Source organism: Prionailurus viverrinus, chromosome B2 (genome assembly GCF_022837055.1).
Source record: "Prionailurus viverrinus isolate Anna chromosome B2, UM_Priviv_1.0, whole genome shotgun sequence".
NCBI classification, from domain to species: Eukaryota; Metazoa; Chordata; class Mammalia; order Carnivora; family Felidae; genus Prionailurus; species Prionailurus viverrinus.
In genome coordinates, this window is record NC_062565.1 from 50,827,857 (window position 1) to 50,854,140 (window position 26,284).

Consider the following 26,284-nt stretch of genomic DNA (forward strand, 5'->3'; position numbering starts at 1 on the left):
TTCTGAACAGGACACAGGGGAAGCCTACACACAGGTGGTATGTGACCAGGTTATGAAGGGTTTTACAAGGTGGAAGGCCCAGGAGGCCAAGTGTTGATGCGTACTTCAAGCTGAAGGCACAGCACCAAAAGGGGTATGGAGACATGAAAAGATACAGTAGGAAGAAGGGGCAGGGTAGCAGAGCACTTGAGTCATCTCCTCACCTGCTGGTACCATCTCCTGCTATCCTTATCACATCCGCTTCCCATCTGTGCAACAATTCCAGACCAGGGCACCATTGTCTTTCACATGGACCCCAGCGGGATTCCAGGCACCCAGTCCCATCCCTGCCCATCCATCTCCACAATGCACCACAGTATTCTTTTTAAACCAGCAAAGTTGATCAGACCACTCCTGCCCCATCTTGGATGCAACTATGTCCCTTGATCTTGGATGTAACGTACAATCGCTCACTTAGCTTATGAGTGCCCTCTTCATGCACTGGCTCACCCCGGCTTCCAGCTCAGCTTCTGCCCTCCCCTCCTTCACTCTGCACCCCAACCACACCTGCTTCCTTCTCTCTTCTCCACTGCAGCCTTTACTCTGGCAGATCCTGCGCATGGAAATGCCGTTGTCTGCCTGCACCACTTCTTACTTCCCTTTATTTAGTCTGCAACCCTCCTATTAAAGATCAGTTACCCCAGAGAAATCTTCCCCGACTCCTCCCTCAAAGCCCCAGGCTAGGTTAGGTCCTTCAGTTTACTCTCCACCCCAAATGCAAATGAATATTTAATTAGTATCTAAGGCTTGAGGGCTGTGCCTGGTCTGGTACACCAGATCCCAACAGCTCAGTGCTTGAGACACAGGGGGTACCCATGGTCTATCTGCGGAATGGGTGGTGTGCTGGGTCGTGAGGCTGGAAAGCAGACTCAGGACAAAATGGGGGAAGGTCCTGTAAAGCCAGTAAGTCCTTAAAACTTTCTTCTGTAGACAGTCAGGAATGTAGACTTGCTGTCAACACTACTGGCCTCCATCACTAATCTCAGCACCAACCAGAACGGCTGACTCGACTTCATCAGAGGAAGCACAAAGAAACTCTAGGTCCACTTTCTACCACCCTGCTTCCAGCTGAGTGAGCAGACCTGACAGCAGCAGGCTCTGCGTCACCACCTGGGAGGCCTTCCACCTGACTTGCCTCCTTAGAAACTTGGGTCTGCCCACCTACTCGCCGCAGTGAGCAGTTCTGGGGGGCCCTGAGTGACGAACACATGACATTAACCCCCACTTTACATGGGCTCCTATTTCCACATCTATTCTCTAACTTGTGACCCTAAATTTACCCTATTTTGAAACAGGACATTCCGTTCCCTCTTAAAGCAAGTTCCTTCCTATCCACTCCTTCCCATTTCCCCCATGGCAGTCATTTTGCTCCTGGTTATTAGCATCAGGAGATTCAGACCTCAGCTCCCCACCTCCCCTGCTCTGGCCCCTGGGAATGCATTTCTCTGCTCAGACTGGACCTCATGGTCAGCCACTCCATAAATGCTCTTGATCCTCATCTATCTCTGTGGAGCCTTAATCAACTCCAACTGGACGAACTGATGGTTTTGCTGAGACTCAGGGATGCCAAGATGACCTCCTTAAAACTCCTTTTTTTTTTTTAATGTTAAACACTTCTTGTAAAAAAAAAAATTTTTTTTACATTTATTTGATTATTTTTGAGAGACAGAGCACAAACAGGGGATGGGCAGTGAGAGACGGAGACACAGAATCCGAAGCAGGCTCCAGGCTCTGAGCTGTCAGCACAAAGCCCGACGTGGGGCTGGAACTCACAAACCGCAAGATCATGACCTGAGCCGAAGTCGGATGCTCAACCAATTGAGCCACCCAGGCACCCCAAAACTCCTTCTCTTTAAGTCATGTCACTTTTTACATGCTGCTACCTGGATGAACCTCAAAAACATTATGCTAAATCAAAGAGGCCAGATACAAAAAGTCACATTTTTTTAAGGGTTTTTTGTTTTTGTTTTGTTTTGTTTTGTTTTGAGAGAGAGCATGCATGACTGAGAGCACACAAGCAGAGAAGGGGCAGAGGGAGATGGAGGGAGAGAATCCTAAGCAGGCTCCATGCCAAGTGCAGTGCCCAACATGGGGCTCGATGTCACAATCGTTAAGATTTTGCCCCAAGCCAAGAGTCGGATGCTTAACTGATTGAGCCACCCACAAAAGGTTACATATTGTAGGATTCTACTTAAATATGCAGAACAGGCAAATCCAGAAAGATAAAAAGATAAGCAGTTGATCAGAGGCTGCAGGGCGGGGAGAACAGAGTGACCACTATTGGGCACAGGGTCTCCTTTGGGGGTGGATAACAATGTTCTGAAATCAGAAGTGATGGAGCATAGGAGCGCCTGGGTGGCTCAGTCAGTTAAGCTTCTGACTTTGGCTCAAGTCATGATCTCGCAGATCATGAATTTGAGCCCTGCATCAGGCTCTGTGCTGACAGCTCAGAGCCTGCAGCCTGCCTTGCATTCTGTGTCTCCCTCTCTATCTGTCCCTCCCCTGCTCCCACTCTCTCTTCTTCAAAAATAAACATTAAAAAAAAATTAGAAAAAAAAGTGATGGAGCACAACATTGTGGTTCAACTAAACACCACTGAATTGTCCACTTTAAAATGGTTAATATGTGAATTTCAAAAACATTCAAATACTTAAAAAAAATCATTCTTTACCTTCAAATTCATAAAGAGTGGCTCTCCTTCCTCCTACTTGCAATCTGGATCCTTTCCTGCCTCTTTCAAGAATTTATTCAACTCTCATTTTTTTTCATGTTTATTTATTTTGAAAGAGAAAGAGTGAGAGTGCGTGAGGGGCAGAGAGACAGGGAGACAGAATACCAAGCGGGCTCTGTGCTGTCAGCACAAGAGCGTGATGCAGGGCTTGATCCCACGAACCGAGATCATGATTTGAGCCGAAATCAACAGTTGGACGTTTAACCGAATGAGCCACCCAGGTGCCCCAACTTTCATTTCCTTTTACCTTTAAATTCCCTTTTTCTGCTGACAGATCTGTTCAAGCCTTCCCAGCCTAAAAATCCTTCCCTTAACTTTGTTTTCCCCTTAAATCTCATCTAGATGCATCTCAACACCTCATAAAAAGCAGCCAACATCAACAGCCTCCATTTCTTCAGCTCCAATACTCCCTCTAGTTCCCTCTCCAGTGATAAGGCAGTCTACAGATAGTGAAACTTAACTGCTCTAAAATTGGTAAGATACACAAAAAGGGTTGTAAAAATGAATAGATGAGCCTGTAAGAAACTGAGGTCAGGAATGAGCCAGGCATGAGTCATTAAAAAGAAACATCCAGACATCCCTGGAGCTGCACTGCCCAATAAGAGGGACAGGAGCCCCATGCGGCTGAATGTAAATTAATTAAGGGAAAAACTCAGTTCCTCAGTTGCCCTAGCAATATTTCAAGTGCTCAATAACTACCTGTGGCTATTAGTGACTATTACATTGGTCAGTGCAAAATATATCCCTTAGAAAATCTTGGTATATAGAAATAGTGCAGCTCAATATGCACCCGATGTAGACAACATAGAACTGGAGAAGATAAACATTTTGAAAGAATCCGCTAGAGTAAAATAAAGGAGAGGCACATGTAGGGTTTACTAGTCCCCAAACTAGACCTCTACATGATCAGACATTACACAAAAAAGGCTAGAGAAACCTTTAACACACGAAATTATTAAGGTTAAATGGGTAAACAGAACAAGATGGAGAAGTGGGACATGATGCAGCAATTTTTTATTAAAGCAAAAGCACTGTCCAAAATCAACAGTTAACAACAAGAACAAAAAGTAGTATCAAATAGGCATGAACAAAAAAAGAAACCACCTATTTTAAAAACTATTCCAAAAGACAGCCAACCCAAAAGCCCAAATACTATAATGCATAAATAGCAAACAGGATAAATAAAAAAATAAAATGAACATCTACAAAGCTCTATTTATGCTCTTGAGACCTTAATCTCTTTTTCTTTTTTAAGCATTATTTATTTTTGAAAGACAGAATGCAAGCAGGGGAGGGGCAGAGAGGGAGGGGAGGGGACAGAGGATCTGAAACAGGCTCCAGGCTCCGTGCTGACAGCAGCGAGCCTGACGTGGAGACTGAGCTCACAAACCACGAGATCAAGACCTGAGCCAAAGTCGCATGCTCACCCAGGTGCCCCAAGACTATAATCCTGGAATTTACCCCTTTCTACTTTGGATTTAAAAAAACTGACTAATACAGTGTTTCATGAGCATCCACACAGTGACCAATACTGTTAGAGGACATGGATTTACTTTTAAATATTATCCTAAATAGGGTACCCCACACATTTATTTGATAAAATGACCAAAACGAGTCTACCTAATGATGTTCAAATATGAAGATGACATTTAGAGATCCTGTGGCATAAATCAAGAAATTTACTCAGGCAGAGAGAAACAGGAGGTAATCGGTGCTGAAATAAGGAAAAAAAAAAATGTTTTCATAGCAAAGTAGAAAAGTAGTCCTTATTTAAAAATAAAATAGCCTGGGTGGCTCGGTTGAACATTCGACTCTTGATTTTGGCTCAGGTCATGATCCCAGGGCCGTGGGATGAGCCCTGTGTTGGGCTCCACGCAGAGCATAGAGCCTGCTTAAGATTCTCTCTCTTTCTCTCTCTTCCAGCCCCCCAGCCTCTCTCTCCCACTTGTGTGCTAAAAAATTTAAAATAAAATAAATAGGATCTGATTAGAACAGAGGTTCTCAAAGTATAGCACAGATACCACTAAGGGTCCTTGGGCCCTTTTTTTGGGTTCCACAGGACCAAAACTATTTGTGTTACATTACCAAGAGATTACTTGCTTAATCTCATCTCTCGCATCATTGTAAAGTGTCTCAGAGACTGCATGATGTATGATAGCTCAAAACACTGAATGTAGAAGCAGATAAAAGAACCCAGCTCTCTTTCCTTAAGCCAGATATGTAATATGTTGGCAAAAATGTCAAAACAATGCCTGTTTGCACTAATTTTCTTGTTTTGGAAAATATATTTTTCATGAAAATATAGGTTTTTTTTTAGGTTTTCATGTAATGGGCTCATTATTTTTAGATGTATTATTCAAATCGTTACTTAAAATCAATCTAAGAATAATTTCGGATAGAGTAAATAGTAAAATATAACCCACACAAACAACAGCTCTGACTTCTCAATACTTTTTAAAAGTGTAGGTCCTGGGGCGCCTGGGTGGCTTGGTCGGTTGAGCGTCCGACTTCGGCTCAGTTCATGATCTCACGGTCCGTGAGTTCGAGCCCCGCGTCGGGCTCTGTGCTGACCGCTCAGAGCCTGCAGCCTGTTTCAGATTCTGTGTCTTCCTCTCTCTCTGCCCCTCCCCTGTTCATGCTCTGTCTGTCTCAAAAATAAATAAACGTTGAAAAAAAAAAATTAAAAGTGTAGGTCCTAAGACCAAAAGTTTGAGAGCTAATGTATTAAGAATTGCATACAGGGGCGCCTGGGTGGCGCAGTCGGTTAAGCGTCCGACTTCAGCCAGGTCACGATCTCGTGGTCTGTGAGTTCGAGCCCCGCGTCGGGCTCTGGGCTGATGGCTCAGAGCCTGGAGCCTGTTTCCGATTCTGTGTCTCCCTCTCTCTCTGCCCCTTCCCCGTTCATGCTCTGTCTCTCTCTGTCCCAAAAATAAATAAGTGTTGAAAAAAAGAATTGCATACAGAATCTTTCCTTCTCTATAAGGTTTTATTTCTAAAAATATATTATAAATTTATATAAATTTATATTATAAATTTAGCGGCAAATATCCCAAATACACTTCAAAAAGGTTTTGTCTTTATACTTTAGTAGGGGTTAAATTTAACTTAGGAGTACAAAGTTTAAGAAGTCATTATACAGTCGGTTGAGTGTCTGACTTCAGCTCAGGTCATGATCTCATGGTTCGTGGGTTCGAGCCCCACATCGGGCTCTGTGCTGACAACTCAGAGCCTGAAGCCCGTTCTGTGTCTCCCTCTCTCTGCCTCTCCTCTGCTCATGCTTTGTCTCTCAATGAATAAACATAAAAAAAATTTTTTTTAAATGTAGTCATTGTGAAAGGAGGCTAACAATAATGAATAAACCTTATAATAAACAGATTTTAAAGTACTCCATGAGATAATTAAATTCTTACTGGTTCTCCACCAGCTCATCACATTATACATAATATGGTACGCTGAGACACCCAACACAAACAGGATGAGCTGATTTTCACGTTACTATGTGGACATAAGAACTCTGAAAGTTCCTTTAGTCAAAGCGTGATACTAACTTCCCTTTCAAATGAGGATACTCCTTGTGGAAACTCTTACCAAAAACTAAAATTTTAAGTCATAAATTGCGAGAGATCCAAATTTGCTGTGGCTAAATCACATCAGACAGTTCTGCAAACAGAGTATGTTCACTCATCAACCACTATATAAAAAGCTGATGTCTTTATACATTTTTATAAAAAGAGAAAATGCTAGCTTAGAAAGTCAAAAATTCATTTTCCTGACTTCGATTTGCCACAGCAAAACACCTTTTACACAAACACTTTCCTTTTGTCTGCTGTCACCTCAGTTGTCCAATTTTCACCAGGTCCCAGGTTTCTTTGACTCATTTAGCAATTCAGTTCAAGCCACCAAGTAGGAGGCTTTTCAAAACTTCAAAATGCCGCCTCCTCAGACAGAAAGCTTCCCCCCCACGGGCTGTGGCACGGCCACGATCTACTGGCGGCATCACTGGCTGGCCTGTGGGCTCACCTCCTTTCTTCCTCTAAATGGGGTGTCAGGTGCAGGCACGGCCCTGGTATTGTACAGGAATATAATTACCAGAAGCAAAGCAGAGTCCCAGCCGAAGGAAGAAAAAGCAGGTCAGCACAGAGAGACAGAGAATGAATATGACTGAAAGAAGGGGAAAATTACATGACACTCCCTTCTCCTCTAAAATAAGAATCTGAGAGTGACATTTCACCTCTCCAAGCATGACTTCCACTGTTTGAAGCATATTTATTTGAAAAGAGCAGTGACAATGAGAGAACAAATCTTGTGTGAAGCTTAACACTTACTTGGGAGTACATTACATACTCCCATCTGTTATGAAGACTCCATCATGCTTTTCAACTAGAGCTCAGAGCATTCACCTTCAGGTCATAGCCACAGAGCAGTCATTTGTAGGTTTCTCTCTACAAAATGTTATCTCTAGTTGCTTTCTTAGTTTGGAAAATGTTACAGAGAAAGGCCTATAAGCCAAGCAGACTGTTTCATTAGGGGAAACAAGAATTCAATTCAAGGGGGAGAAAAGCCACACGACCTTGTTTACAGTGGAGAGTATAGTTGAACTGTTAAAGCACGCAGCACAGGATCAACATTTCCTCCTCCCTCACCTCCTTCTCAACAGGGCTGCAAACTGTGGTGCACTTGGTGCCTACTCTCCAGATGTTTCGGGAGCTCTGTCTTACAGAGATACCGATTAATGTAAATGACAACCCACGATTTAGCATGCATAAATCTTAATCGAATCAAAGGGCAGAAAGAACAGAAAGTTTAGTTGGTCAATGAATGAGATCTCTTGTTTCAATCTTACTTCCTTTTCTGGAGAATGAAGTAGAAGTATCTCATTGAAATCAAAGTGATTTCACGTGTGGCTTATGGAAGTCATTATTAGTCATACCTCCTATCTTTATAGGCTTAAAAAAACTTAAGTTGTATTCAGCACAGTCTTCATTGAAACATCTTTCTTCTCTCTTTTAAGCTTCGATTACATGGTGCAAATGCCACCAAGTGGAAGGACACTGATGAAACAGATAAAACAGCAATTACAGACAGGTCAGAAGGCAATGTGATACACAGAAAAAAATTTTGTAATCTCAACACATTCTACATAGTGGCCATGAGATGGTTTCTCTCCCATTTCTCAGAAATAGGCTGTAATTTCAATCATTACAACCAAGCACTTTATGAAGAAACAAGAAATTTGGAAACCATAACTTTCCAGATGTAACCACATCTAAACTAAGTGTACATATAGTTCAACAGCAAATTGATACTTATTTTTATTTGGCTTATTTAAATGTATTGGTCATTTACTTAGTATTACCTTAATTGTATTTATTAAAAAATTTCAGGGTATAAGGAATTCGAATGGCAGCAAAAATAATTTGGTAGAATACTAGGAAAAACTCCTTAATTTTAAGGAATATAATGTAACTGGATTTTTAAAAAAGGGTTGCCAAGTCTCTATACTGGAGAAATTTCAAGAAACAGTACAGATAAAAATCACAACCAATGATGCCCATTCCTACATCCCAATCCCAGACATCAAGGGCCAGTTTGCCTCTGATCTCTCTCCACCTACACATGTGTGGTGCTCCTGAACTTCAGAGTCAATAAGCCAGAAACTGAATTCATTATACTTGTATAACCTTCTCTTCCGATTCCCCTATTTCTGTTACTAGCCCCAGAACCTTCCCCAGAGTCCAGCCCCCAAAGTATGCTCCATTCCTCGCCTGCCCTGGATACCGGGCCACCAGGGCTTCGGGTCCGAGTCCTGTAAAGGTTCTGCAGTTTCACCCACCCACATCCCCACCCTTTCCCCCTCCAGTCTCACCCCATCACCTCTCTACCAGAACAGTTTTCTACTCGGCCCCCAGAACCTCCTCCTTGCCAATCCCTGTTACAAGTCAATCTGTCCCATTGATCTTTCTTAAAGCACAGCTCTCATTCACTAGGTAAACAAATACCGACCACTGTTTTAGTTTTCTATGGCTACTGTAACACACTGCCACAAAGTAAGCAGCTTCAAACAACACAATTTTGGGGCACCTGGGTGGCTCAGTCAGTTAAGCGTCCGACTTCAGCTCAGGTCATGATCTTGTGGTCTGTGAGTTCGAGCCCCGTGTTGGGCTCTGGGCTGATGGCTCAGAGCCTGGTGCCTGCTTCCAATTCTGTGTCTCCCTCTCTCTGCCCCTCCCTGACTCATGCTCTTTCTCTGTCTGTCTGTCTCTCTCTGTCTCAAAAATAAATAAATGTTAAAAAAAATTTAAAAAAAAAACACAATTTTTCTCTTACATTTCAGGAGATCAGAAGTCCCAAATGAGTCTCAATAGACTAAAATCAGAGGTGGCAGGAGGGCTGCACTCTTTTCTGAAGCCTCTATAGGAGAATCCTCTTCCTGCCTGCATTTCTTGGTTCCCAGTCCTTACATCCACCTTCAAAGCAAGCAACACTGGGCCAAGTCTCCCTGTGCTGCCACTGGTCTGGTTCTCTCCTGCCTCCTTCTTCCACATTTTAGGACACTTGTGATTACACTGAGCTCACCTGGATAATCCGGGCTGGTTTCCCCATTTCAGTGAGCTGATCAACAATCTTAATTCCATCTGCAACCTTAATTGTCCTTTGCCTGTAACCTAACATATTCACAGGTGCTGGGACTTAGGACGCAGCCATCTTCGGGTGGCCGCTGTTCCGCTGACCGCAACCACCCGCAAAAGCACCGAGACAGGCAAAAGTTAAACAAAATGCAGACGCTGCTGTCAAGATGACATTAAGTCCTCTGATACTAAGTGTTAACTGGCTCCCTGTTGCTTAAGGAATGAAGTCTAATCCACTTAGTCTTATATTAAAGGCTTCCACGATTTCAAAATACTTCTGCAGCATTATCTTCTACTACTTCCTTGAAGTTTTCTAGAGCTGTACTCACACTGCAGAACCCAGGAGCACCAAACACAGCTGAGCTCCACACCCAGGCTCAGGTAATCTGCTTTATCCAGAGGCCCCTGTCCATTCTCCTGTGCACATTATTCTCATCTCTTAAGGCCCAGCTCCAGAGTGGCTTAGCTTCTCTTTAACTCTGCCTTCTCTAAATGCCCACAATGCCCTGTTCTGCCAAACTGGCATATCAAGCAGTGACCTAAGGGAACGAGTTTAGGCAGAGAAAGTTTCCAGGTGCTGCTCCACAGCTAGCTGGGTGACCCTGAGCAAGCTATTTAAATGCTTAACCCTGCTTTCATCATCTCTCAAGTGAAAAAGCAGACCATGGTTATTTCTAAATTCTTTCCCAGTTCTTAAACTCCATGAAACTGATAGGAGTTGTATCCATCCACTTCTCTCTATCCCCAAAGCCACTGTTCTGGTAATGCCCTCCCTCCTGATGGATCATCTCTGCCTCAAGGCTTATTCTGCTCCCCACCCCCAAAAGACATCTTTCTAGGTTATTCACCTCCTCACTACCGGTTAAAAGTTTTCAGAAAAATGTCCAAACTCCTCAGTGTGGTTCCCAGGGCTCACGTGATCAGGCCTCTGCTTCCTCCTCTGGTTTTCCTTACTGATTTTTTCAGTTCCTCACATGTTCCTCCCTTCCCTAGCCACCTGCCCCTCTCTCTTCAGAGCCTTTGCTAGAATATTTGGCCTATTTCCTCTTTCCATCAGACAGATTCCTGCTTCTCCAGGCAAGCTTTCCTGATCCCGTATTAATTAGGTGTTCTTCCTGTTTGTTCTCATTCATATGAAGTCACATAGTCCCCATCACTGCAGTACTCGTATCTGTTCATCTGTATCTTCTCCTGAATCTAAATTTCACATGGGCAGGACTGTCAATCTCATCCACCACCTGTGGTACAGACTGAGCGTTATTGCCTAATTTCTGTATATAGAGTAGCAGACTTCTGGCTGCCTATGGCCAGGATCAAATGAGACTTTGCCAGCTTCACGTGGCCACATGCTGAAGTTCTGGCCAAGGAAACAAGCAAAATTATCCAGGGGCAGTTTCTGGGAACTTCTCCTAAAAGAAGGCACAATACAAATCAAAACCACACCGAGATACCACCTCACACCGGTCAGAGTTGCTAAAATTAACAACTCAAGAAACAACAGATGCTCGCAAGGATGTGGAGAAATGGGAACCCTCTTGCACTGTTGGTGGGAATGCAAACTGCTGCAGCCGCTCTGGAAAACAGTGTGGAGGTTCCTCAAAAAATTAAAAAGAGAATTACCATATGATCCAGCAATAGCACTACTAGGAATTTATCCAAGGGATACAGGAGTGTTGATTCAAGGGGCACGTGTACTCCAATGTTTATAGCAGCACTTTCAACAACAGCCAAATTATGGAAAGAGCCTAATTGTCCATCAACTGACGAATGGATAAAGAAGATGTGGTTCATATATACAATGGAATACTACTTGGCAATGAGAAAGAATGAAATCTGGCCATTTGCAGCAACATGGATGAAACTGGAGGGTATTATGCTAAGTGAAATAAGTCAGGCAGAGAAAGACAGACATCATATGTTTTCACGCATATGTGGATCTTGAGAAACTTAACAGAAGACCATGGGGGAAGGGAAGGGGAAAAAATACAGAGAGGGAGGGATGCAAACCATAAGAGACTCTTAAATACAGAGAACAAACTGAGGGTTGATTGGAGGGGGCGGGGGGGGGGGGGATGGGTGATGGGCATTGAGGAGGGCACTTGTTGGGATGAGCACTGGATGTTGTATGTTAGCGATGAATCATGGGAATCTACCCCTGAAACCAAGGGCACACTGTATGTTAGCCAACTTGACAATAAGTTATATTAAAAAATAATAATAAAATAAAAGAAGGCCTGGATGACCCCTGTGTCCCTTCTTTGGTCTCTTCCTTCATCCTGCTAGTTGGAAGACAGGGATCACAACCTAGGCCTGATGCACAGTGAGCTAGAAGTGAGTCTATGGAAGGTTAAACCAGCCCTGGACTGCCTCAGCAACCTTTTATGGGAGATAATGAATTTCTATTTTAAGATCCCACTGTTGACTCCACTATTATTTTGGAAGCTTCATCACTTACAGCCAAACCTTACTGCAAAAAAAAAAAAAAAAAAAAAAAGGGCATATCTGCAATACCAGTAATTATGTTGACTCAAGTACATACTTCACCTCTTCTCCTGAACTACAATCTCTTTGCCAGTGGGTGTATGGTCATGTGTTACTACAGGATTTACGGTCCTTAGCAGAGGGTAGCACACAAAAATCCTCAATGGGGAGTGTGAATGATCAATGAACTAATGGCCATGGGGCTACTAACACAGATAGGCTCTGTCCAACTTATATGGTCTACTTCAACCTCAGATCGATGTTGTGGCCCACCAAAACAAGGTTAGAAAAGTATGTCAGTCTCCATCATTATTTTCTCATGGAATAGCCAGGTGCCTAAGACACCAGAATTTACTATTCCTTCCTTGGGCGCAGTGCCACTGGAGTGGTATATCACTGTCATGCTCTACTTGAATGCTTAACAAGGTTAATATGCAAATAAGCAAAGCTCTTTAAAATAATAGCATGTGTCACCTTTGCTCCTGGGTGAGTGGATATTTAGCAATTTGTATGGTCTGAGATTATTGCTGCTTTACTCCCACAGCTTAGAGTGGGAGGATGGAAACATTACAGGGAGGGAAGCCCATCCTTCAGAGTCTCCTGCCCAGGTGGGCTCCTCATTCATGAATTATGTATTCTCAGGCTACCCAGGTACACTCATCTTCACACAGCCATTAGCACAGATTACTGTGCTGTACTGTACTGAATTGATCCTTGAAAGCTACATCTTTAGAGACTCATTCATGCAAATAATTTCTAGACAGCTACCACATAGCTGATGGCATATAGGTACCGAGGACACAGAGATAAACATGCCAGACATTGAGCAAAAAGAAAAGCAAAGCACTAGTTATTCTCACTTTAAGAATGAGGAAACTGAGGCACATGAAGGTTGGTATCAGAACCAAGAACATTTGATTCCATCAAAAGGATCAAAAGCTCTATGCTGTGAGGATTTGAAGAATTCATGAAAAACAGGGCTTTTTTTTTGCCATTAAATTTACTTTGCTCTTGTGTTCGTTTTTTTGGTGGGGAGCAATCGATGAGGAGGCATCCAAATACAGCCTATGTGGAGTAGAAATGGGACATTTGTTCTATTTCTTCTTTTATTTAAATTTTTTTGAAGTTTATTTATTTTGGGAGAGAGAGAGGAAGAGAAAGAGAATCCTGAGCCAGGCTCCACACTGCCAGCACAGAGCCCAATGTGGGGCTTGAACCCACGAACTGTGAGATCATGACCTGAGTTGAAAACAAGAGTCAGACGCTTAACCAAATGAGCCACCCAGACACCCCTAGACCAGGCACATTTGGAGAAATGAAGTCTGTGGTGTGTACAGAGTGAGAAGTGCAGGTAGGAAAGTGGCAGGAAATGAAGTTGGATGAAGGACGGTCCAGAAGAGGGGGAAAATGAAATTTTTAGGATGAAGTGAAATGATCCTATTAATGTGTCAGGAGACCACTGTGGCAACAGAGTAGGAACCGGACCACAGGGAAGACCAGAGGAGCCAGGGAGAAACTGTAGTTATTCAGTTATCCAAAAACTCACGCGCTGCAAGGGTTGGGCCCTAGGAGGGAAAGGGGCCGTGGAGAGGGACAGAGAGGAGCCTGAATGGACAACACTTGGTGACTGACAGCAGGAGTAGAAGGAAGGACATCGCTGATGAGAGAGAAGGACTCAAACACTGCAGCCAGCTTGAAGGCTTGGGCAAACTGGTAGATGGTAGTGCTCTTCACCATGCTGGCCAACAGGACAGAGCAGTTAGTAGGACATCTAGGTGAAAACTAGCTGATGAGAGGTTCAGTCTGCAGCCCAGACGGGGATTAGAAATAAAATGGACAGTGGGTGGATACTCAAGTCTATGGACAAGGAGAACACCCACCGAGATCGGTCTTCCAATGATACTTTGCAACTACTCACCTAAATCTTGAATTTGGGGAAGTCCTTTAACATATGCCAGTCCAGTTTCTCAAAGATGATGAACTGAAGCATGAGGCTCTATCTCTATCAATGCTCAGTGAGAAGCACCTATCTCACGGCACGCTGCAGTCACAGCCGTCTTCCTTTGGGGTCACTGAGCCTATTCCAGACCTACCACTCCTTGCCAAGTCAACAAAAAGGAGCTGCTCTGGGGCGCCTGGGTGGCGCAGTCGGTTAAGCGTCCGACTTCAGCCAGGTCACCATCTCGCGGTCCGTGAGTTCGAGCCCCGCGTCAGGCTCTGGGCTGATGGCTCAGAGCCTGGAGCCTGTTTCCGATTCTGTGTCTCCCTCTCTCTCTGCCCCTCCCCCGTTCATGCTCTGTCTCTCTCTGTCCCAAAAATAAATAAACGTTGAAAAAAAAAATTAAAAAAAAAAAAAAAAAGGAGCTGCTCTGAAGAGGAAGTGAGTGCAGTATTTAAGGGGTTCATCTGGAGAAGCTCCAACCTGCTTCACAGAGCAACCACCGTCTCCTCTACAAGCATGATTCAAGAAAATCAATGGCCAAAGCAGATCATGGCCATCAAGACCTTCTGCATGCCTCTAATGGTTGCTTTAAAGACTAAGCTTAAAGAGGCTGAGAAATGCTTCATATTCCTAAACGTCTGAGACTGCCAATTGCAAATAACTGGGAGACAAGGGGGCCTTTAAGCAACATTTTCTGCCACGAGCAACTACTTATAATTCTTATCTGATTGCAGTCTCTTAAGTGATGTGATTACTTGAATATTCAAAATAAATTATCATGTTCTTCAAGCTAATTTGTACAAATACACAAAGGCAGCATCACAGCCTCAGCTGAAATTAAAAGAGGGTGGAAAAACATAATTAACAAAGATAAGTTATGCAACCCCCAAGAGAAAAGGTCTTGAAAGATTTAAATTCAAACCTGTGTAACATACATAAGGCATGTGACATGAGAACACATTTCTTTGTTTAAACTGAATCTAAACACCCACATTTTACAAAGGTTATTGGGTAAGGAGGTGAATGGGGAGAAGCAGAGTTAAAATGTTTAAAAAAAAAACAGCTTGCTACAATGTGGCACTTTAAAAAGCAAATACAATCTAGTAATCATTTATTCATCTCTTCTAAAGAATGTCTCCAAAGTCAACAGTTATCACCTGGTCACATTTCATGTTACTATGTAGGCCACTCCGGGAATTTTGTGATTCTCTTATTTGAGGAACCGTGGTACTCATAATCATCATAATGTTGTCAGATCTACTGACCCAAACCCAGAAAGAAAATGAAGTTCTAAAAGAGTCTAATAATCCCAAGAGAACTAAGGATGGTGATAAACGTATCCATCTTGAGCCTGAACAGGTGGCCATTAACGGGGCCTGTGTTAGAATGACCTAGTAGATGTTTTCAAAATACACATGACTTACACCTCCGTCCAAGGGAAATCAGACAATCTGGAGACAGAGGCCCCCTAGAGGATTTGGGTGCCCTCCCCTCCCAGCTCACACCTCTCAGGTCTTATACACCTTGTAAATCAAACCCAGGTGGAACGAAGGCCAGGTAAGGAAACTGATGCTGGATGTCCTTGGCCAGTCACACTGGTTCAGCCTACTGGCAACTGGGTTTTTGATCACTGATTTTTTTTTTTTTACACCAAATAATTATAGAGCTCTTCTGTGATCTATGCTTCTGATTACACCCAAGAAGAGAATGCTTCAGTGCAGAATTTTGAAAAAAAGACTCAGAATAAACAAAAGGTTACTCTTTCAAGGACTAATCATAAGTATTATTCTTTTAGCTTTCTTTCTAAAAACTTTAGTTACTGTCAAAAGTCCTATATTGGTTATGCTGTTAACCTCTCAGAATGTAATGATGAAGAAACTCAACTTTGTTTCTTCTAGTTCTATGGGTAGAACTGCAAATGCAAAGATGACTACTTAGGGTCTAATAAGCATACAGCATAGCAGGGTAGCTAAGGTGACTGCAGCTGGACTGCCTGGGTTCAAATCCTGGCTCTGCCAGCTACTGGCTGTGGAGCCTTGAACAAGTCACTTAACCTTTCTGTGCCTTAATTTTCTCATCTGTAAAATTGGAGTACCTACCTTGTGGGGTTTTGTGAAGCCAAAATAAATCAATGTATGTAGAGCACCTTAGAAAAGTGTCCAGTACACTTCTCCAAAGAAGACATCCAGATAGCAAACAGACACATGAAAAAATGCTCAACATCACTCATCATCAGGGAAATACAAATCAAAACCACAATGAGATACCACCTCACACCTGCCAACAGGTGTCAGAATGGCTACCTTAACAACTCAGGCAACAACAGATGTTGGTGAGGATGCAGAGAAAGAGATCTCTTTTGCACTACTGGTGGGAATGCAAACTGGTGCAGCCACTCTGGAAAACATATGGAGGTTCTTCAAAAAATTAAAAATAGAATTTCCCTATGACCCAGCAATTGCACTACTAGGTATTTATCCAAAGGACACAGGTATGCTGTTTCAAAGGGGCACATGCACCCCAATGTTTATAGCAGCACTATCGACAATAGCCAAAGTATGGAAAGAGCCCAAATGTCCATTGACAGATGAGTGAATAAAGATGTGGTATATATGTACAATGGAGTATTACTTGGCAATCAAAAAGAATGAAATCTTGCCATTTGCAACTAAGTGGATGGAATTGGAGAGTATTATGCTAAGTGAAATTAGATAAAGACAAATATCATATGACTTCACTCGTATGAGGACTTTAAGATAGAAAACATGAACACAAGGGAAGGGAAGCAAATATAATATAAAAACAGGGAGAGAGAGAATAGAGGGTTGCTGGAGGGGTTGTGCGAGGGGGAATGGTCTAAATGGGCAAGTGGCATTAAGGAATCTACTCCTGAAATCATTGTTGCACCATATGCTAACTAACTTGGATGTAAATTAAACAATAAATAAATTAAAAAAAAAAAGAAGAAAAGTGTCGAATATATGCTATTGAGCAGCTACATTCAGTATATACAGAAGAGGTTCATTCTTTTTACAAGTTGCAAAGTATATTCCATTGGCCAGCTGTAATTTATTCTTCTGAAAGGCATTTATTGTATCTTTCAATCTTTTGTTATTATAAACAATGCTTCAATGGACATTCTGTACAATAGAGAGATCTTTTTACCATAATCATTAAATTCAGTCCCCTACTTAACTTTCATGTTTAACATTGATGGTTTCAACACCCTTCCAAAGTAGGCACCTGTATTATCACCTCCAAGTTCTACATATGAGTCTCAAAGAGAGGAAATGACTTACCTACCATAGCCTACCCAATCCTAAGTGGCAGAGTTGGAACCCCATCCAGATGTGTGGCTGCTAACCTACAAGGCATCTTCTTCAATCTGCTTCCTACAGCTTTGCTTACTTAAAAAAAAATAGTTTCTCTTATAAATGCACCTCAGATCCACAGTAAATATCTACAAGTTCTGAAAGAAGTAAAATTCAAATTTTCAGAGGTGCATATCAGCTCACAAATATAGCAGATGGAGGTGTCAACAACTTCTGTAAATATCAGTAATTTATTTCTTCTGCCAAAGGCCGAAGCAGAGGTACCCTGAACACTATCCCCTAAGGATGCACACCACACTGCCAAACTCCCAGAGAAGTAAATGAATATTATTGAATTTGGTATCATGAGAACTGTTCTTTGGGGAAAGAGAAATTCCTAACGATTACTCTGTGGTAGTATTTGCTATTCCAAGACAAGAGGAGAATAGATACTCTGGGGTTTAGCATTAACAGATTCAGTAGAGACCTGAATGGCCAATTCTCCAGCGTGGCTTTAATTAGGTCTTTTTAGTATGGGCTTATAAAGATTTGTTCTGACTGGGTGAAACTGTGACAATGGGGATAGGAAAGGGCAAAGGGAGAACTTCACAGAGATGGAAACTTTAACCAGAATGTGCTAGCAGGAGGGTTCTAACCAAGTATTAGGATTATAGTTAGAAATCACAGGCGTTTCAAGAAAATGGTTATTTTCCTAACTAGAGAAAACATGACTGTACCAGGGCTAAAAATATTTTTTAAAAAAGAAAAGATTTCCTAAATCCCTGTCAGCAAAGACATCAAACAAAAGGTACAAAAGTCTAATTTAAGAAAGGTTACATACCACTTTACTTCAAATACAACTGGCAGGGGCTAGGGAGAAGGAAGGGTGGGAATTTAGTCTTTCTGAACATTCAGCAAGTACAAATAATTTATATCCAGGGACCATACAATTCTAAAAGGAAATACACATGAGACCAAAAAAAAAAAAAAAAAAAGTTCCCATTGAGAAAATATGCCAGCAGGAACCCAGTGGGAACCAAACAGTTTGGAAATGATAACATTTATGAGTTCAGATAGGGGTCGGGGATGTGTGTCAGGGGAAGGAGGGGTTCTATTACACAAACTCAAAATTAGGTCAGGTTATCTTCCTAAATATAATTCACTTTGCTAGGCCAGAACATGTCCAGTAGTTATGGTTAACAACTAACTTCCATCACTGATCCTGATGTTGCCTAAGACCTAAATGATTTCAACTTTCCCTCTCTATTCCTAGTCAAACAGAAACAAAGGGTTTGCTCTTGGCAAAAGTGAAAATAAAAAATTTTAGTTCTGAAAGGGACTTGGAAAGCACCTCAGTTTAATCTTTTAAAGAAAGAAACCAATACCCAGAGTTGATCTGCTCACGGTTGGTGGCAAATTAGGACAAGGAATCATGGCAGCCAGGTTCTATACAAGGATGAGGCACCCTACTTAAACTATGCCTTCCCATCTTCTCAAATTATTTCAGTTGTAATAAAGAAATATGCATATGTTTTACTACAATCCTGTATCATGAGGCAACACTGATTTTAATATCTGTCATATAAACTGAGGAAACTCAGCTGATGGATGGAGCCCAGAAGTCATGGTTCTTCTTCCTGGCTCTGCCAAGCAATCGGCTGCACAAGATTTACCAATACAGGATTTTCCTTCTCTCACCAATGACACTTGATTAAAAGTTGGGAGGCAGTAGGATAAAATGCGGAGAAATACCTGCAGTGATTTTACGATGCCACTGATTATAAGCTGCATCTCTACCAACATATGTTAAAATACGAAAAACTGTCTGAAAACGGATGAAACATGGAAACACATACTTGTAGACGGGCAACAAAAAGAAGTGGCTGCAAAGACTGTGGGAAGAAGCAACCTGTCCAGATACGTGTCTGGGCTGTTTGGATATTACACCTGATTGCAAAGCTTCCTCCTTCTCTCTTTGTAACATCATGTTTCTTCTACCACCCAGTCTTACAAGTGTTGTCTTGTTGGCCCTCAAATCCAACTGGTCTCCAGGTCTCATAGATCTTAACCTAGAAATGATCTTGTACAATTGATTAGTGCTCTCCAGTCTGTGCTCATGGCTGTAGTTCCCGGTGGGGCTTTATTGTTCTCCTAGGCTACCTCTAACAGCTTCCCAACCCCTCTCTACATTCTTAGCCTCTGTCCAGGCCAATCCATCTTACACATTCTGATAAGAGTCATATTCCTGGAGTACAGCATTCATAACACTCAGTTCAAAAGCTTCAGTGTTACTGTTACCTCAGGAGAGAGGGCAGGCTAGGGGATCAAGATGATCTGGGCTGGAATGTTTTGTGACCTTGGCCAAGTATCTAAACTTCTCTGAGCCTCCATTTCTTTACCTGTAAATGGGGAATGCTCACAGTACCAATTAATAGTAACTGAGACAGGGGCGCCTGGGTGGCTCAGTCAGTTAAACGTACAACTTTGGCTCAGGTCATGATCTCATGGTTCGTGGGTTGGAGCCCTGCATTAGGCTCTGTGCTGACAGCTTGGAGCCTGCTTTGAATTCTGTGTCTCCCTCTCTCTGCCCCTCCCCTGCTCACGCTCTGTCTCTGTCTCTCTCTCTCAAAAATAAACATTAAAAAAAGTTGTTTAAATAAAAAAAAATGAATAAACATTAAAAAAATTTTTTTAATAAAATAAAAAGTAGTAATTGCGATAAATCCATATAAAGTGTCCACTGCAGGGTTTGACACATAAGAGCTCAATAAAAGATAGCCATTATTATTATCATCAACAACTTGCCTTTCTAACTTTTTCTTCCACTTCAGCACTGTCAACTTCAGCCAGCTGGGCTGGGCTACTTGCTTTTTGCCCAATGATTCCACATTGTTCTCCAAACTCCTCCTCTCCTAGAATGCCTGTCTTCTCTCTCCAAATCAGTAAGATTCCTCTATGAAATGTAAGGCTACATTCAAATGTTGATTCAGTTCTTCTTACTTTAATCTATTCATCTCTTTAGAACTGGCATCCTTGGAGGCCTTTACAGTCCCCATAGTGGCTGACTTCCGCCATGTCCACACTGGCCCTTAGTGAAGGTATGGCAGCGGCCAAACAGGTGAGGTGGGATTTAAACCGACTTCTTCAGTTCTGAGATGGGGCCCCCAGGTTATCAGATTTCCATTGTTCTAGTTACTACTTCAAGTGACCAGGCCGAAGTTAATCACCTCAACGCCAAGGGCCCTCTTTGGAAGGTGGTGGGAAGTGAAGTTCCCATATGAGAATATGGTAACGGGGGTCCAGACTGTTGCTGGCAGTCATCTTGCAAAATCAGCCTGTGGACGTGACACCTAAAAGGACCACAGAGAAACTGATAGAAAGTTTTGCCCTCAGGACCTTTCAGGTGGTCATTTAAGCCCATCCGAGTTGGGTTTCCAGTTTCCTGTACTGAAAGCATCCTAACCAATCTTGCAGTGGTAGGCACTGATATGTCTCATGTGGATAGCTCTGCCACAGAAAGCTTACCCAGACACAGTTACACAAGTCTCCCAGAAATCTGCTTCTGAACCCTCTTCAGTCCAAGGTATAGATTCAGTATGGGTATGAAAGGATTAAAGTGTAAACTAATGCAGGAAGACCTTTGGAGTCAGAACGATGTCATTAAACTTTGTATATAAACCTCTCCCAACACACACACACACACACACACACACACACACACACACACTACACATTCAATTAACTGACAAGCCAATGGATTTGTAAAAAGTGCATTAAGTAAGGAAAAAAAGGATGGGAACAGATTTCAGGTAGATCGGAAAGATGACAAACTGTTAATCTTGGGTTGACTACCTTAGGTTTTTAAGTTACAGAGTAACAGGATTTCACAAATGGCACACAGCTGACTGAACAAATCCTGGCAGTACAAGGATAGAAGAAGGAGCAGTACGATACTGGAGACAGAGCTTTGTGAATTTGGAAAAGTCACTTGACATCTCTAGGACTCAGGTCTCAATTTTTTTTGTTGTTTTTTTAAAGTAGGCTTCATACACTGCACAGAGTCCAATGCGGAGCTTGAACCCATGACCTGAGCTGAGATCAAAAGTAGGGCACTTAACTGACTGAGCAACCCAGGGACCCAAGGTCTCAATTCATTAAAAAAAGGAGGCAGGGGATAAGGATGTTATAAGAATTATATATGGCAAACAACTATTAATTGAAAGGTGCTCACATCAGCAATACCTGAAACTGAACGCACACACAAAAAAGACATATTTATGGATAACTAATGGAAAGATCATCCCATCAGTAACAGAAGAGTTAGTAGCTCAGATGAGGAATTAAAAAACAACATTTCTTAGGGGAGAGGAAGAATGTGGCCAAATAAAAAAGTAAAACTGTCGCTCACACTCTATTATCTACTTGAGCACCAAAGTTATCCGAAACGAAGTTAACAGTTTTGCCTTGATTTGTATAATTCATGTTGGAAATAAGACGCCCAAGGACTGAGACTCACCTCTAGAAGCAAGAAGACAATCAATAACTATGCTGAGAGTAAAAGAAAAGGTAGTGAAAAAAAGATCCTTGCAATCCCCAAAATTAAGTTCTCTAACCAGGGAATAAAAAAAAAAAAAAAAAGAGGCTCTGCTGATCCAAGGGAATAACTTAGCTCATTTTCAAAAGTGACTTCATAGGCATACAGGAATAAGTGTAAAAAATCTAAAGTTTTGAATATTTTCCCATTTATTTAAAATTCTTGAGATTTGGGGCGCCTGGGTGGCGCAGTCGGTTAAGCGTCCGACTTCAGCCAGGTCACGATCTCGCGGTCCGTGAGTTCGAGCCCGGCGTCAGGCTCTGGGCTGATGGCTCAGAGCCTGGAGCCTGTTTCCGATTCTGTGTCTCCCTCTCTCTCTGCCCCTCCCCCGTTCATGCTCTGTCTCTCTCTGTCCCGAAAATAAATAAACGTTGAAAAAAAATTTTTTTAAATTCTTGAGATTTATTCTTGGCCACATCCTTTAAATCTCAGTTCCTCTTCCCCAAGAATAAGGAAGCATTTATTAAACCACTATTTGGTGGACCCCAAGACGGGCTTTCATTTGTATCCATCTCCTGAAATCCATAAAAATTCTGCATCAGAGGGGCGCCTGGGTGGCTCAGTCCGTTGGGCTTCGGACTTCAGCTCAGGTCATGATCTCACTGTCGGTGAGTTTGAGCCCCATGTCTGGCTCTGTGCTGGCAGCTCAGAGCCTGGAGCCTGCTTCAGATTCTGTGTCTCCCTCTCTCTTTGCCCCTCCCCCACTCACGCTCTATCTCTATCAAAAAATGAATAAACGTTAAAAAAATTTTTTTAAAAAGTTCTGCATCAGAAAACACCCACGTATACACAAGGAAACTGAGTCAAGGGAATGAGGTCAGCGTTTGAAGTTATGAGGTACTTTTCTTGAAAAATCTGACGAGTTTTAATACGCTTTCCACTTTCACTTTTCAGCAAAATTCTATATTCTGTAAAATTAGCCATCTGTAGCCATCAGTAACATTTTCCTTTTTGTCTTCAGTTAGAAATAGAAAAGAAAATGCAAAAAGAGAGAACAATACAGGAAAAGCTCCTGGCAATGAGAAGTTACAACTTTGGGGGTAAGAACCTAAAAGGGACATGAGTTACATTTCTCTTTCAAGTGCGGGGCTTTCTGGGAGAATCCCAGGCAGCATCTGAGCTGACTAAAAAAGTGATTGACTTGTGTCCTAACCGAAGATGTAAAGTTAAAGTGTTTGTCCACAGCCATCGAATGCAAAACTCGCTACGTCGGTATCTGCAGATTCTGCACCAAATGTTGTTGGCTGAGACATGCAAGCAAAACAAGTGCAAACCAACAGGTTATCTACCTAAGTGGTGAGGGGAACCCGTTACAAAACCTAACAAGCAACATTAGCTCCACCGTACACCTCTAAAAAGCACTTCCTGCCAAGGGTCCGTTCTTAAAGAATTAAGGCTGCTCGCTCGCCGCAATTACCTCCTCGCCCGAACCTCCTGGTTTCCCAGCCCAGCTAATAAGTCAAGCACTGAATTCTTTCATACAGGACCCCTACCCCCACTCCAAAATTGGCCTAATACGCTCTCCAAATCTGCAATCAAGAAGCCGGGAAATGAGCTTAACTACAGTTGTGAGAAGAGGAAACCAACACCCTTAAAGTGCAAGAGCACGGAACGGTTGCAAGAGACAGATTAAAAGAACTCTTGCTCCAGGCACGACCTCCCCCACCCGGACGCAGGCGGGCAGACGCGGCAGAGAGGGGCAGGTCTTATTGGCGTGGAGACTGTACAACGGCACTTTTCCTTACAACCCCCAACAGCCGCGACCCTAAGGCTTCCCCGGCCCGGAGCCGCTCCCGCGCCGCGCGCCTCCCTCCTAGTCCGCCGCTCCCGCGCCCGGATTCCCCAAAGGGCCGCCCAGGTCGCCCTCGAGTCCCCGCCCCCCGCTTCCCCGTCGGCCTTATCCCTCCCGGAGTACAGCTGGGCTGCAGTTCTCTGGTTTTAATAAAACCCGAGTGGCCCCGGGCTAGCGGGCTTTCCTCCTGGAGGCAGAGGCGGGGAGAGGAAGGGAAAAAAGGAAAGGCCGAAGGGTCCCCTCACCGCCCTCCCTAAGCTCCGCGTGGGGCGAGGGCGGGCGCGCCCCGGCTCTCGGTGCCGACCCGCCCCGCGACCCCGCAGAGGCTCTCTGAACTCAGTCAGGTTTTGTTCTGCCCGAAGAAATCACTCGCTCTCCCAGACGGCGCTTCCCTGGACCTCCCATCCGCGAGTTCGTCCCGACAGGGCGGGCGGACCCGAGCTTACAGACCCATCCCTGCCGCCCGCGCTCAGGACACAGCGTGCGGCCCCGCCGCTCCTGTCAGCGTGCAAATCCGCCCGCCTGCTGCTTCCTCCGCCGAACAGGTGAGACTGCGGCGCGGTGGGAACTCCCGAGACGCCCAGCTTCTCCCTGGCGGCCGGCGAGCCGCCTCGCGCCCGCCCGGAGCTCCCGCGCCCGCCGTCCGTGCCCGGGGAGCCGGGCTGGGGCCCGACAGGCTTCTCCGCCACGCGGGCGGAGCGCGAGCCGCGCGGGGGGCTGTAAATCGGCACTGGGTCTGGTCCTAACGGCGGTTCGCAGCCGTCGCGTCCCGGCCGCGCGCTCGCGCCGGTGTCATGGCCGAGCGGCGGCCCCAGGCGAAGTTTCCAGGAGCTGACGGCTTACCTCGTAGTCCGAGAGGGCAGCGGTAGCTTTGAGAGGCGGCGCGGCGGCCAGGAGCGCCCGCGACCAGCGGAGCGAAGGAAGACGTGGGAGGGAGGCACCGGTAGCGAGGAATCGCGGCGATGGGAAGAGGAAGGCGCCGGGTATCTACAATCAGAACGTGGGCTGACCGTGACGTCACAATGGCGCGGCCAGCCAATCGGGGCCCGAGGGATGAATCAAGCGCTATGATGTCATGCGGCCCTGGAGCCAATAGCGAGACAATAGAACTTTCGTGATTGTAAATTCCAGAACCCGTTGCAGTGGGGAGCCAAGGCCGGGGTTGGTGCCCTCGGGTTCACATGTGTCCTGGCAGTTTTATCCCTTTTCTTCCTAACAAGGCTGCGCGGAACGCAGAGCCTGCGCAATAGCTGCCGTGAAGTTCCTGATGCCCTGAACTCTGAATCTCTCCAAGCCAGGCAAGGCAAGGTTGAGTTGCCGCGTTTTGGACCGCAGAAGCCCACTCTCGGAGCCATCTCCTTTACAATTGTGGAAAGGGATCAGTTCTCCTCGGTTTTAGCTGAAAGGGTTAAATGCATACGGGAGACCACTGGAGCGAAAGTGTGCTGTTGAACAAGATAAGACAACAGCGAAAAGCACTCAAAATTGATGTTACAGCTTCACTCCCTTATGATAGACTTAATGTGATTTTTATTAAGGATTCATACTTTTTCTTAGAGGTCACTGCCAACTTTATGTCTGCTCCAGAGATTATTCCAAAGGCGTTTAAAAGGAGGAAAGGTGAAGTAAGCAACGCCTTTTTCAGCTAGACAAATGTAAGTACTTTTAAGACAGTGCGTTGTGGTCAAGGCACGAATAGAAGATCCTTGCTGTTTTTCATTGATATTGGATAACTTTGGGCCTTCATCATCCTAATATCCCACACTTTCCCCATATCAAGCCCCAGAAATTGTGTCTCTCTCTTTGTGCCCTCTTATTAATCCATGCCCATTGTCTCAACATAGTCAACCAGTTAATGTAGGCAAATTTATTCTTTTACATAATTACAATGTAATGTTTATCCTGTGCCAGCTGTGTTGTTCCAGGCACTGGGCCATTGCACTAAGAATACAGGTGTACAAACTGTATACAAATTAGGTAATTTAAACATACACAAATAATTGAGATTTTTGATAGTCAATTGTCATTCAACTCCATAAACACTGAATGGTTTCAGTTTGTTAGATACGACCCTAGGTTTTAGGAATAAAAAACTTCAAGGACCCCTGGTGCCTGTAAAGTGATACAGTCAGGAAACAACTACCGTGCAGTGGTAAATGCTACAATGGAAACCAAGATACACAGATTAAGAGATTTCTGATAAAGGACCTGTGAAAAGCCTCAAAGAGTTTAGTGAAGGAATTTCCTCTGTTCTTCACTCTTTTTCTTTTTGTTTTTAAATATTTATTTATTATTTTTTTAATGTTTATTTATTTTTGACAGGAGAGACAGAGCATGAGCAGGGGAGGGGCAGAGAGAGAGATGGAGACACAGAATCCGAAGCAGGCTCCAGGCTCTGAGCTGTCAGTAAGTGTTTATTTATTTGAAAAAGAGAGCACTAGATGGGGAAGAGGCAGAGAGAGAGGGAGACACAGAATCCAAAGTAGGCTGCAGGCTCTGAGCTGTCAGTAAAGAGCAGAGCCTGTCTTGGGGCTCACACTCACCAACCATGAGATCATGACCTGAACCAAAGTCTGATGCTCAACTGACTGAGCCACGCAGGCACCCCTGTTCATCACTTCTGCTATCAGCCCAAGGCCAGAACTTGTTCAGCTCTCTATTACCCTATCCAAGTCCTGTCTTTCCAGGTTTTAAAAGTTTCAAATTTAACTTAGTATTCCAAAAATCTCAAGTTTTACACTACAGTTGCTTTTATTGTGGTCACT

The 26,284-nt window shown here is 43.7% G+C and overlaps 1 protein-coding gene across 3 annotated transcripts in view; it reads right to left on the bottom strand.

Annotated features, from left to right (window-relative positions):
* The window catches only part of ELOVL5 (ELOVL fatty acid elongase 5), a 75,636-nt gene extending 51,130 nt beyond the window's left edge, over nucleotides 1-24,506 (bottom strand). Inside the window, exons 1-2 of one of the 3 annotated variants that reach the window (XM_047858250.1) lie at nucleotides 24,363-24,506; nucleotides 19,939-20,483 (exon numbers count right to left, since the gene is read on the bottom strand). The gene's annotated coding sequence lies outside the window, so the exon portion shown is untranslated. Of the gene's footprint in view, nucleotides 1-7,700; nucleotides 7,788-19,938; nucleotides 20,484-24,362 lie in introns of those variants that run through there. The other 2 variants (XM_047858249.1, XM_047858251.1) reach the window with 2 other exon arrangements.
* Between the last annotated feature and the right edge of the window lie 1,778 nt (nucleotides 24,507-26,284).